Source organism: Bombina bombina, chromosome 2 (genome assembly GCF_027579735.1).
Source record: "Bombina bombina isolate aBomBom1 chromosome 2, aBomBom1.pri, whole genome shotgun sequence".
In the NCBI taxonomy this organism is placed as follows: Eukaryota; Metazoa; Chordata; class Amphibia; order Anura; family Bombinatoridae; genus Bombina; species Bombina bombina.
In genome coordinates this window covers 1,143,656,217-1,143,668,986 of record NC_069500.1, presented here as the reverse complement: position 1 = coordinate 1,143,668,986, position 12,770 = coordinate 1,143,656,217, and the positions used below count along the sequence as shown (strand labels likewise).

Below are 12,770 nucleotides of genomic sequence, written 5' to 3'. Positions count from 1 at the left end.
TATTTAAAGGAAAATACAATTGGGACTAGTCATTTATTGAAACGATTCATATATATACACATATTTTTTACTTTTCTTCTCAAAGTGTGACTTTACTTTGTTTTGTGTGCAGTCAAACCTTTTGTACCAAAATAATAAGGTGGATTGGTGATATATCAGCTATTCAGCTACTACCGCAACATAAAGAGTGGTGCACCACTATATTTCTAAACTTGCAAACAAGTTGTATATGTAAATCCCCAATTTTCTTTTAACTCTATGCAATAGCATTTTTAAATTATTGAAATACTTGCCTTTACTCTTTAAGTTCTTAAATATTTAAGACCGGTCATAAAATTAGGATTTTACCTATGTGTTTATTGAAATAATAAATTTGCAAATTGATTTCATAATATATTCAAACAACATTTGCCTATATCAGTGACACATTCCCTGCTGCTGTTTAGCACAATCAAACCAATTCAGGATTTTACCTATGTGTTTATTTATTGAAATAAATGTGTTTGTATTTTATAACAAATTTGCTTTATTGATTTCATAATATATTCAAACAACATTTGCCTATATCAGTGACACATTCCCTGCTGCTGTTTAGCACAATCGAACCAATTCAGGATTTTACCTATGTGTTTATTGAAATAAATGTGTTTGCATTTTATAACAAATTTGCTTTATTGATTTCATAACATATTCAAACAACATTTGCCTATATCAGTGACACATTCCCTGCTGCTGTTTAGCACAATCGAACCAATTCAGGATTTTACCTATGTGTTTATTGATATAAATGTGTTTGTATTTTATCACTTATTTGCTTTATTGATTTTATATATTTGCCTATACCAGTGACACATCCCCTGCTGCTGCTAGCGCACTCTCACCAATTTATATATTTCTTGTATCTTTCCATTATACAGGGAGTGCAGAATTATTAGGCAAATGAGTATTTTGATCACATCATCCTCTTTATGCATGTTGTCTTACTCCAAGCTGTATAGGCTCGACAGCCTACTACCAATTAAGCATATTAGGTGATGTGCATCTCTGTAATGAGAAGGGGTGTGGTCTAATGACATCAACACCCTATATCAGGTGTGCATAATTATTAGGCAACTTCCTTTCCTTTGGCAAAATGGGTCAAAAGAAGGACTTGACAGGCTCAGAAAAGTCAAAAATAGTGAGATATCTTGCAGAGGGATGCAGCACTCTTAAAATTGCAAAGCTTCTGAATGAAGCGTGATCATCGAACAATCAAGCGTTTCATTCAAAATAGTCAACAGGGTCGCAAGAAGCGTGTGGAAAAACCAAGGCGCAAAATAACTGCCCATGAACTGACAAAAGTCAAGCGTGCAGCTGCCAAGATGCCACTTGCCACCAGTTTGACCATATTTCAGAGCTGCAACATCACTGGAGTGCCCAAAAGCACAAGGTGTGCAATACTCAGAGACATGGCCAAGGTAAGAAAGGCTGAAAGACGACCACCACTGAACAAGACACACAAGCTGAAACGTCAAGACTGGGCCAAGAAATATCTCAAGACTGATTTTTCTAAGGTTTTATGGAATGATGAAATGAGAGTGAGTCTTGATGGGCCAGATGGATGGGCCCGTGGCTGGATTGGTAAAGGGCAGAGAGCTCCAGTCCGACTCAGACGCCAGCAAGGTGGAGGTGGAGTACTGGTTTGGGCTGGTATCATCAAAGATGAGCTTGTGGGGCCTTTTCGGGTTGAGGATGGAGTCAAGCTCAACTCCCAGTCCTACTGCCAGTTTCTGGAAGACACCTTCTTCAAGCAGTGGTACAGGAAGAAGTCTGCATCCTTCAAGAAAAACATGATTTTCATGCAGGACAATGCTCCATCACACACGTCCAAGTACTCCACAGCGTGGCTGGCAAGAAAGGGTATAAAAGAAGAAAATCTAATGACATGGCCTCCTTGTTCACCTGATCTGAACCCCATTGAGAACCTGTGGTCCATCATCAAATGTGAGATTTACAAGGAGGGAAAACAGTACACCTCTCTGAACAGTGTCTGGGAGGCTGTGGTTGCTGCTGCACGCAATGTTGATGGTGAACAGATCAAAACACTGACAGAATCCATGGATGGCAGGCTTTTGAGTGTCCTTGCAAAGAAAGGTAGCTATATTGGTCACTGATTTGTTTTTGTTTTGTTTTTGAATGTCAGAAATGTATATTTGTGAATGTTGAGATGTTATATTGGTTTTACTGGTAAAAATAAATAATTGAAATGGGTATATATTTGTTTTTTGTTAAGTTGCCTAATAATTATGCACAGTAATAGTCACCTGCACACACAGATATCCCCCTAAAATAGCTAAAACTAAAAACAAACTAAAAACTACTTCCACAAATATTCAGCTTTGATATTAATGAGTTTTTGGGGTTCATTGAGAACATGGTTGTTGTTCAATAATAAAATTAATCCTCAAAAATACAACTTGCCTAATAATTCTGCACTCCCTGTATATCTGTCTTTGGGAGCAGATAGGTGATAGTGCAAGGGGCAATTTGCGCACCATTAAGAATTCCATAATCCATTTCATATATATATATATTTATATTTACAACACACAGAAAATCTGGCACTTGCCAGCAGATTCACAGTAATGTTTAAAACAAAACTGTGGGAAGTCAATTACATTTGGCACCAAAGGATCAAGCACAGGACAACAACAAGGTCTCCCCTTTCCTGGGACCCTAAACCTGCACCCACACAATACATACTTCCAAACAAACACACTGGGAACCTCTCAGGGTGACACAGGTTTTTGTAACCTTTCCTATGTAAATACAAAACACAGGAATGGACCGCACTCACAGACTTGACTGGGTACACACCCTAAGCCACAGCAAACTCCACAGCCCTGAACACTGACAGACAGCTGTAAAGTTCCCAGCAACCCAGGTAGTTAACCCCAGAGCAGCCTGGATGACAGGCCCACAGGGAAGCATTACAAACATTATCAACACAACATAGAGAAAACCTGGCACTCGCCAGCAGATACTCAGTAATGTTTAATAGCAAAACTGGGGGAACTCAGTTACATTTGGCGCCAAAGGATCAAGCCCAGGACCACAACAAGGTCTCCCCCCTCCTGGGACCCTAAACCAGCACCCACAGAATGCATACTTCCAAACAAACCAACTGGGAACCTCCCAAGGTGACACAGGCTTTTGTAACCTCCCCTATGTAAATACAAAACACAGGAATGGACCGCACTCACAGACTGGACTGGGTACACATCCTAAGCCACAGCAAACTCCACAGCCCTGAACACTGACAGACAGCTGCAAAGTTATATATATACTGTATATATACAAAACATGGAAGGGAACTGCACTCCAAGACCGGATCAGGTACACATCCTGTGACTCAGTAACATCCAGCCCTGGGTGCTAAATAGCACTCCAAAAAAGCTGTGATGTCACCAGAGCCACAGGCAGTTAACCCCAGTCCGGAATGGGTGCAAGAAACAAAGGAGATTACAAATAAAAAGTAATACAACACATAGAAACACCCAGCACTCACCAGCTAGCTCACAGCTAAGATAAAATCACAACTGGAAAGGTTGTGATTTTATCTTAGCTGGGTGTTTCTATGTGTTGTATTACTTTTTATTTGTAATCTCCCTTGTTTCTTGCACCCATTCCGGACTGGGGTTAACTGCCTGTGGCTCTGGTGACATCACAGCTTTTTTGGAGTGCTATTTAGCACCCAGGGCTGGATGTTACTGAGTCACAGGATGTGTACCTGATCCGGTCTTGGAGTGCAGTTCCCTTCCATGCTTTGTATTTTCTATGGGTGATTATAGCCACCTGTGCACCCCTTCTTTGTTCTCAGTTTGTTTGGCTTTGTGAGCTCGCATGATGGTGTGGCTGTGTTAGGGACTCAGGCGATGGAAAGGACCTTGACGTGGTGCCTGAGCTTTCTCATTTGGCCAGATGCGGTGACTAACCTTTCCAGTTGTGATTTTATCTTAGCTGTGAGCTAGCTGGTGAGTGCTGGGTGTTTATATGTGTTGTATACTGTATATATATATATATATGTGCAGTGCTTTTTTGTAAAAGAAAAGGTGCCGATACTCAAAAAAAGATGCCTGTACTCATGGATTATTGATTGAAAACTATTTACATAATAATTACAAATTTTACCTATTATGAGTTGACAGAGGTGAGGGTACTCAGTACCGGTGAGTACCCCATAAAAAAAGCAAATTCAACGAGCAAGTAGGAGCACAAAATAGCATGCCACTTTAATCTAGTCCCAAATTGCTTAGAAATTTGAAATTCTCTGCTTCAGATTTCACATTTGCAGTATTGAAAGCTGACATGCATTTTCTAAGATTTAGCAGATTTACTAAATAATTGCTTATGTTAATCTACATAATTAAACCCACTCTCTGTATCCAATCAATGAGTGTAAGTATGAAGGATGAATCTGGTTGTAGCAACCAGCATAAATAATGGCAACATTCACACATTAAATACACTTTAGACTCAAAATTAAAATCCACTGTCTATATCAAGCAAGATTTGCTTGGTTATAAATACAGTAGATTTTCTTCATAAATGGAAAGAGTCCACAGCTGCATTCATTACTTTTGGGAATTTAGAACCTGGCCACCAGGAGGAGGCAAAGACACCCCAGCCAAAGGTTTAAATACCCCTCCCACTTCCCTCATCCCCCAGTCATTCTTTGCCTTTCGTCCCAAGAGGTTGGCAGAAGTTTTAGATTAGTCTCTTATGGAGGGTAGTACTCTTCGGCATGGGACTGGAGTTTTAAGTAGTCCTGTCAGCCTTTCAGTGAAAGCATGGATGAAAGTTAGAGTCCGGAGATGCAGGGAGAGTCTTTCTGTGAAACCATGCTCCACAAGCAATAGGCGTTGAAGAGTTTCGCTGACTGCTTTCTTCTCTCAAGTCCATGGCAGAAGTGATGCTACTATCTGTCACGCTTGAAGGGCCGTGTTCCTGTTCCACGGCTTAGATTCCGGTAAGATCTTTTTATTTTACTTTCTCCATAAAATGTACTGCATTACAGATGTTTTCCCGAGGGGCTACCACCTTGTGGGACTAATTTATAACACAGGGTCTCAGTGAGACTCCTTTTGTATCTTGGAATCAAGGGTTAATATCTCCTGAGGGGGGTTATTGAACAGGGGGGGTTTAATCATGTTTGTTATATGATTCAACCTGCTTATGTATAGTGTTATTTTCAGCTCATGGCTTGTGGAACACAACGGCGTTTGGAAAGTGATGCGACCTTACGGTCGGGCATGCTTTTTTGGACTATACGGTTCACCTGGTGACCGGGTGTGGTCACTGTTTTGGGCTCCATTTCCGCATTCCTGACTGTGTGGCGACAGAGAAATTCTGGTCTGCTAGTGTCTGGTTCATAGGAGGGAGTAAATGCCCCGCCATTGTGGGTGTCAGGTGACGTTTAGATTTTTTAGTCCAATTTTTTTTATTCAATATCCTGGTTATGGAGGAGTCTGATATTGTGTAGACGGACGTCTCTGTTTCAGATTCTACTCCTTGCACAGAATGTGTATTGCCCCCGATGATACAAGCCTATCAGTTATGTTCTGAATGCCGTATTAGAGTGCTCAATTCCTTAGGATCGGAGAATCAAGGGGCCGCTGAGCCATCCACCTCTGGGGCTTCTGTCCTCCGAGTGGCGAGTTCCCTTCCACCATCTCTTACTACGCATGCAGTTAACCCTTTGCTTATCCTGCTCAGGAAGGTAGCTTGTTCCCATCGGGGGTTTCAGCACGATGTCACATGTCCATTATTTTGGCGCTGGCGAATCTGCAACTTCCAGAAAGTTGCTTCAGATATTGTTTGTGTTCCGTTATCCGGGGCTTCTCAGGTATCGGATGGCCTGTTCAGCTCTCTCGGGGAATGACTGTCCCTGAGGCTTCAGGGGGTCAACCTTCGGGGCCGGAGTCATCTTTTGCTCTGGCGGGGGTATTCTGTGCTTCTCGGTTTAGACTGGTGCGCTTTTGTGTTCTATTGAGGCACGCTTTGGCGTCTTTGGAAGATCCCATCCTTAATGGATCTGAGAATTTTCAGTCTTCTTCTTCGAATAGCTTTCAGTATTAGATATAAGGGGATGAAGTATTCCTTTTATAGGCTTACTTGTTGAGTATCTTTTTCCAGTTCTAAACTTGGACGAACAGGGTCCCTGTTGGACTATTCCTGCGGGTGCGTCTGTTCTTATTGGCCGATAACCTTCGGGTTGCCTTCTTTATTCACTCCAGTTAGGATGATTGTTTGTTGATTACAGCTCATGTTTGTTTTATTTTTCCTTCGGGAATTTTATTTTCTGGAATAGATACTTGCAACGTTTTGAACGCACTTTTTACTTCTACAGAAGTTTGTTCTAGAATGTTTATCTGCCATTTATTCACCCTCTGGGGTGAATATATGAGGCCTTGGGCCCTTGGTTGCAAACTAGTCCTGCTTGGGTTCAGATCTTTCTGTCCCTATTTCAGACTCATGGCGTCTGTTCTGCCTGGCTGATCCGTTACAGTACTGAGGGCTTCACATTATTATTATTCTTGTTTTTAATTACAAGTTCTGCTGAGCATTCTGGAAGGACCTAAGGGTTTGTGTGGTGAAGACGATTGGTTCAGTCCTCATTAGCCTTTTTAGCTGATCATCTGGGATTCAGTGGAGTTCCGCTGCGACACATTCAGTTGTTTACATTATCTGTCGGGACTTTGAGTGTTCCTTCCCGCATGGGTGATGGTTTGGAGGATTTAGGGCCTCCTTGCCGCCGGTTCCTGTTGGTCATGCCTTTTAGGGGCTTTTTGGCCGTTATCCTTCGCGGTTTAGCTGCCTTCTGGGAGGGCCTGTGGCCTTTTCCTGATTTTGGGAGTTAGTTTTTTCCCTATCGGGGAGGATAGGCTGTGTTGTCTCCTTCTCCAAGCTTTGCTTAGGGGTTTTTCCACCAGGGTTGGGATTCTTTGCATTCTTTTTCCTTAGGTGGGTTCCTCTGGTTACATACTCAGAGGTGTTTATGGAGACATTTAGGGGTACACTGGCGTGGCCTTGTGGTTTGTTCTAGCCTTGTTCTACTCCCTTTTTGGACAACTTGATGTTTCCCCTTAGACTTGGATGTCTTGGTGTTGTTCTGCACGCCTTTTGGGCTCTAGAGTCTTGTAGCGACTCTATTGTGTTCTAGCTCTTTTTGGAGTGCTGGACTCCGACAAGGGTTGTTCTCTTCCTTTAAGTTGGGAATTTTGGAGTGACTCTTGTTTTCCATTTTTCTGGGTTAGTCTGGTCATTCCCTTGTGAGGTCTGTTTTCAGATGGGGTATTTGTGTTTTTGTCTTGGATATTTCCGGATGTCCGGAACCTTTTGATCCTGTGGCTTGTTCAGTGCATTCCAGTTTTTCCAGGGAACATTGGCTATGACTTATGGTCTAGTTAGTTGAGCTGCTTGCAGCTTGGTCAGGATCTGTGCGTTTTTGGATACACTCCTTTTGGTCTGTCCTGTCCTTTGAATGATGGGTGCTCTCCTTCATTGGGAGTTGTTCTGTGTTTCGTGGTGTCTGGATGATTTTCATTCAGCTTTTGTTTTCATCAGGCTACAGCTTCCTGTTTGGGGCTTGTGCGCTATTGTTCTCTGTGCTCTCCCCTTTGAAGGGTAATTTTGTTCTCCTTTAGGAGGTGGAATTTCCTTTCTCGGAAGGTTGGCTGTCCTGTCTTGTGGGCAGGTAATTGGAATGGGTATTTTACCCTATAGTGGGTTGTTCTGTTCCATCTGTGGAGATTAAAGTCTCTGTGTTGAGACTGTCATTAGTATCGTGCTGGGTCTTATGGCAATCTACTGCATTTCTCCGTTCAACTCTGAGGTTCTCTTGGGCGTTCCTAATTGAGGGACCTATTTGGGTTGGCACCCGAACTCTATTGGGGTGGCTAGGTCTGTCCCAGTCTGTCCTTTTTCTTGGCCGGAGATTGGGGTCTTTTTGTTCCCTTGCTTGTCAGATCTGCTTGTCGCCGGGCTGGTCTGGTGTGGGAGCAAAATCTGGGATCTGGGGTTAGTCCTCGGGTCTTGAGGTTTTGGTGCTTCTCCATGTTCAGGTTACGCGAGTAGCTTTGGTGACTTGTGGATAGCTTGTGATGTGTCCATGGCTCAGTGGATGTTTCGCAGTTTGAAGGTGGGGTTGGTGCTCTGATCTGGTATAATGATTAGAGCAACAGCTTAGGTCTTTAGACAAATCAGAAAATAAATATTAAAGGGACACTGTACCCAAAAAATATCTTTTGTGATTCAGATTAAGCATGAAATTTTAAGCAACTTTCTAATTTACTCCTATTATCAAATTTTCTTCATTCTCTTGGTATCTTTATTTGAAATGCAAGAATGTAAGTTTAGATGCCGGCCCATTTTTGGTGAACAACCTGGGTTGTCCTTGCTGATTGGTGGATAAATTCATCCACCAATAAAAAAGTGCTGTCCAGAGTACTGAAACCAAAAAAAAGCTTAGATGCCTTCTTTTTCAAATAATGATAGCAAGAGAACGAAGAAAAATTGATAATAGGAGTAAATTAGAAAGTTGCTTAAAATTGCATGTTCTTTCTGAATTACAAAAGAAAAAATTTGGGTATAGTGTCCCTTTAAGGAAAAATGCAACTAGGCATCAACCCCATAGGGGGCGCTTCCTAATTATATACTACTAAAAGCATATATGAATATTAGTTACTATAAAATATACATATAAAAATATAATCATAAAATAAGAACACAACCATATATCACAAAACAGATATTTGCTGAATATAACCAGACAAAAAAGGATAAAAAAATACAGTGAAAATATAGTGAATGTTGTAGCTGCTCTCTGATAAAGGATGGTCAATCCCTGGGAAGCGAAATTCTGAAGAAAAAAAGAGACAGAGGCGCCAACATGGCCTAGTACCGTCAGGCAGAAGTATATTAGAATATAGGAAAATGGGTACTCACAAACGCAGTGCACCCAATGGTGCTAGTGGGGCAGACTGGAACTTTGTAGTGGTCCACATCACTGAGGAAGGTACGCACGGCACATAGACGCAGACTTGGTCAGCAATACATCAAAGGTGTCTGTAGAAAGTTACATAAAGAAAAGGGCTACCATAGCCTAGTACAGTTCAATCAAGTGTAAAGGTAATATAAGGTCACACTTACAAAAAGTACCTCCAGGTGAAGTAACAGCAAGCTGGGACTTCTCAGTCGCCCAGTAGACCACTCTCTTGGCAAACAGAATCCTCACCAAAACTCCATGAACCAGCGTGAAAATAATACATACAGCACCAAGTGTATTTAAAAACAAAGCAACGCATTTCTCATCCTCTCAGGGGCTGTTTCCTCAGGCTATTCAGTGTGGTCAAATGACCATCCAACTACAGTCCTTTTTCCCTACTTCCTCTTGCCTCAAAACTTCTAGAAAAGCTTGTATATACATATTTACCATATTTCCTTACATTAACTCCCTCTTCGATCCATTGCAATCTGGGTTTCGCCTGCAAACCTCCACAGAGACAGCAATCTTTAAGGTTACTAATTATCTAATTACAGCAAAATTGAAAGGTCACTTTTCAATGTTAATTCTTCTTGATCTGTCTGCAGCCTTTGATACTGCTGACCACCCTCTCTTGCTCAAAATCCTCCAATCATTTGGTATCTGCTAACTGCACCTTTAATGTAGCCTTCTCTGGCACATTCTCTGCCCTTTAGCACTTTCTCTTGGGGTACCACAAGGCTCAGACCTTGATCCCCTTCTATTCTCAATTGTATACATCATCTTTCAGGTTTCAGTGTCATTTGTATGCTGCTAATACCTAAATCTACCTCTCTGCCCCAGACCTGTCCCCTTCCTTGCTAACTTGTGTCACTAACTGTATTTCTAATTTTCATCCTGAATGCCCTCTCACTATCTTTAGATAAACTGGGCTCCTTATTTTCACCATTCTTCCAAAATCTCTATCCCACACCTTTCTAAAACTGTTGATAATAACATTGTGACAGCCACCCTGCATGCCCGATGTCTTGGGGTCACATATGACTCAGATCTTTCTTTCACTCCCCACATCCAATCCAATTCCAGCTGTTTCCACCTTAAAAACATCTCTATAATTCGCCACTTCCCACACACAAAAAACAACTAAAATTTTAATAAACTCTGTCACCATTCCCCACCTTTACTATTGCAATTTCATAATCTCTGGTCTTCCTAGCTGCTGTCTTTCTCCTATAGAATCCATAATGAATGCTTCTGTTAGGCTGATCTTCCTTACACATCACTCCTCATCTACTGTACCTCTCTGACAATTCCTTCACTGCTTCCTCTTACCACCAAAATAAAAAACAAAATCTGATATGTCAGATCTCATTTTCAGATACTATCCCTCCCATCCCCTTTGGTCTCCTCATGATCTCCTTCTCTCCTCTTCTCTTGTTACCTCTTCACATTTCCATCTACAAGACCTCTTCAGACTGGCCCCTATCTTGTTGATCGCTCTGCCTTGCTCCTTTTTTTTCATCCCTGGAACCCCCTTAGCATGTAAGCATATGAACCCAGCTGTTTTTTAGATCACTTTCATGAGAGCTGTTTACAACAGTGAAACTCTTGTCAGGGCCCTCTACCCATTTGTCTCCCATTAATGCTACCTTGCATATAAAACCTTGTTTAAAGAGCTGCAGAATCTGTTGGCGCTCTACAAATAACTGATAATTATATTAATAATAAAACTAGAAAGCCATGGCTACCATCTTCTATGAAATATTAATATCTAGAACATGAAATCTTCCTAAAAGAAGAAACAAACATGCCAAAAGCGACAAGACTTAAAATACATCTTATGGCATTTTACAATAGAATTCAAATAAAGGATACATTTTATACATATGTACAATATACTCACAATCCCCCAACTTATATAGGTGTATTATTCATGTCCTAGATTCACTATTGCATTGTAACAAAAGGGGTTGAGTTTAGGTTGCCACATGTAAACTGTATTTCTGTTCAATACTGTCAAAATTATTATTATTTACAGATTATTTACAGTGCACCCCCTCACATTTTTGTAAATATGTTATTATATCTTTTCATATGACAACACTGAAGAAATGGCACTTTGCTACAATGTAAAGTAGTAAGTGTACAGCCTGTATAACAGTGTACATTTGCTGTCCCCTCAAAATAAATCAACACACAGCCATTAATGACTAAACCGCTGGCAACAAAAGTGAGTACACTCCTAAGTGAAAATGTCTAAATTGGGTCCAAAGTATCAATATTTTGTGTGGCCACCATTATTTCCCAGCACTGCCTTAACCCTCTTAGGCATGGAGTTCACCAGAGCTTCACAGGTTGCCACTGGAGTCCTCTTCCACTCCTCCATGGCATCATCACAAAGCTCGTGAATGTTAGAGAACTTGCACTCCCCCACCTTCCGTTTGAGAATGCCCCACAGATGCTCAATAGGGTTTAGGTCTGCAGACATGCTTGGCCAGTCCATCACCTTTACCCTCAGCTTCTTTAGCAAGGCGATGATAGTCTTGGAGGTGTGTTTGGGGTCTTTATCATGTTGAAATACTGCCCTGTGGCCAAGTCTCTGAAGAGGGGGGGTCATGCTCTACTTCAGTATGTCACAGTACATGTTGACACTTCCACCACCATGCTTGACTGTAGGCAAGAAACACTTGTCTTTGTACTCCTCCCCTGGTTGCCAGCACACATGCTTGGCACCATCTGAATCAAATAAGTTTATCTTGGTCTCATCAGACCACAGGACATGGTTCCAGTAATCCATGTCCTTAGTCTGCTTGTCTTAAGCAAACTGTTTGCGGGCTTTCTTGTGCATCACTTTTAGAAGAGGCTTCCTTCTGGGACAACAGCCATGCAGACCAATTTGATGCAGTGTGCGTCGCATGGTCTGAGCACTGACAGGCTGAGCCTCACCCCTTCCACCTCTGCTGCAATGCTGGCAGCACTCATACGTCTATTTCCCAAAGACAACCTCTGGATATGACGCTGAGCATGTGCACTCAACCTCTTTGGTCGACCATGGCGAGGCCTGACCTGTGAAACTGCTGTATGGTCTTGCCCACTGTGCTGCAGCTCAGTTTCAAGGTCTTGGCAATCTTCTTATAGCCTAGGCCATATTTATGTAGAGCAACAATTCTTTTTTCAGATCCTCAGAGAGTTCTTTGCCATGAGGTGCCATGTTGAACTTCCAACGACCAGTATAAGAGAGTGTGAGAGTGATAACACCAAATTTAACACACCTGCTTCCCATTCACACCTGAGAACTTGTAACACTAACAAGTCACATGACACCGGGGAGGGAAAATGGCTAATTGGGCCCAATTTGGACATTTCCACTTAGGGGTGTGCTCACTTTTGTTGCCAATGGTTTATACATTAATGGCTGTGTGTTGAGTTATTTTGAGGGAACAACAAATTTACACTGTTATACAGGCTGTACAGTCAATACTTTACATTGTAGCAAAGTGTAATTTATTCAATGTTGTCACATGAAAAGATATTATAAAATATTTACAAAAATGTGAGGGGTGTATTCACTTTTGTGAGATACTGTATATTACACCTTTAATGTATAGTAAAATGCCTCTTGTCAAGGCTGCCCTTAAACACTGAGTTCATCCCTTTTTAACAATTAATCTCGAATGCAAGTTCTATCCTTTTTTAAATATCGTCATTGCCACAATGCTTTTATCATTGGGTCCATAATCATTTTATG

The 12,770-nt window shown here is 41.5% G+C and overlaps 1 protein-coding gene across 1 annotated transcript in view; it reads left to right on the top strand.

The window, feature by feature from the left end:
- The window catches only part of LOC128647450 (probable ATP-dependent RNA helicase DDX60), a 728,313-nt gene that overhangs the window by 279,292 nt on the left and 436,251 nt on the right, over positions 1-12,770 (top strand). The window lies entirely within an intron of this gene.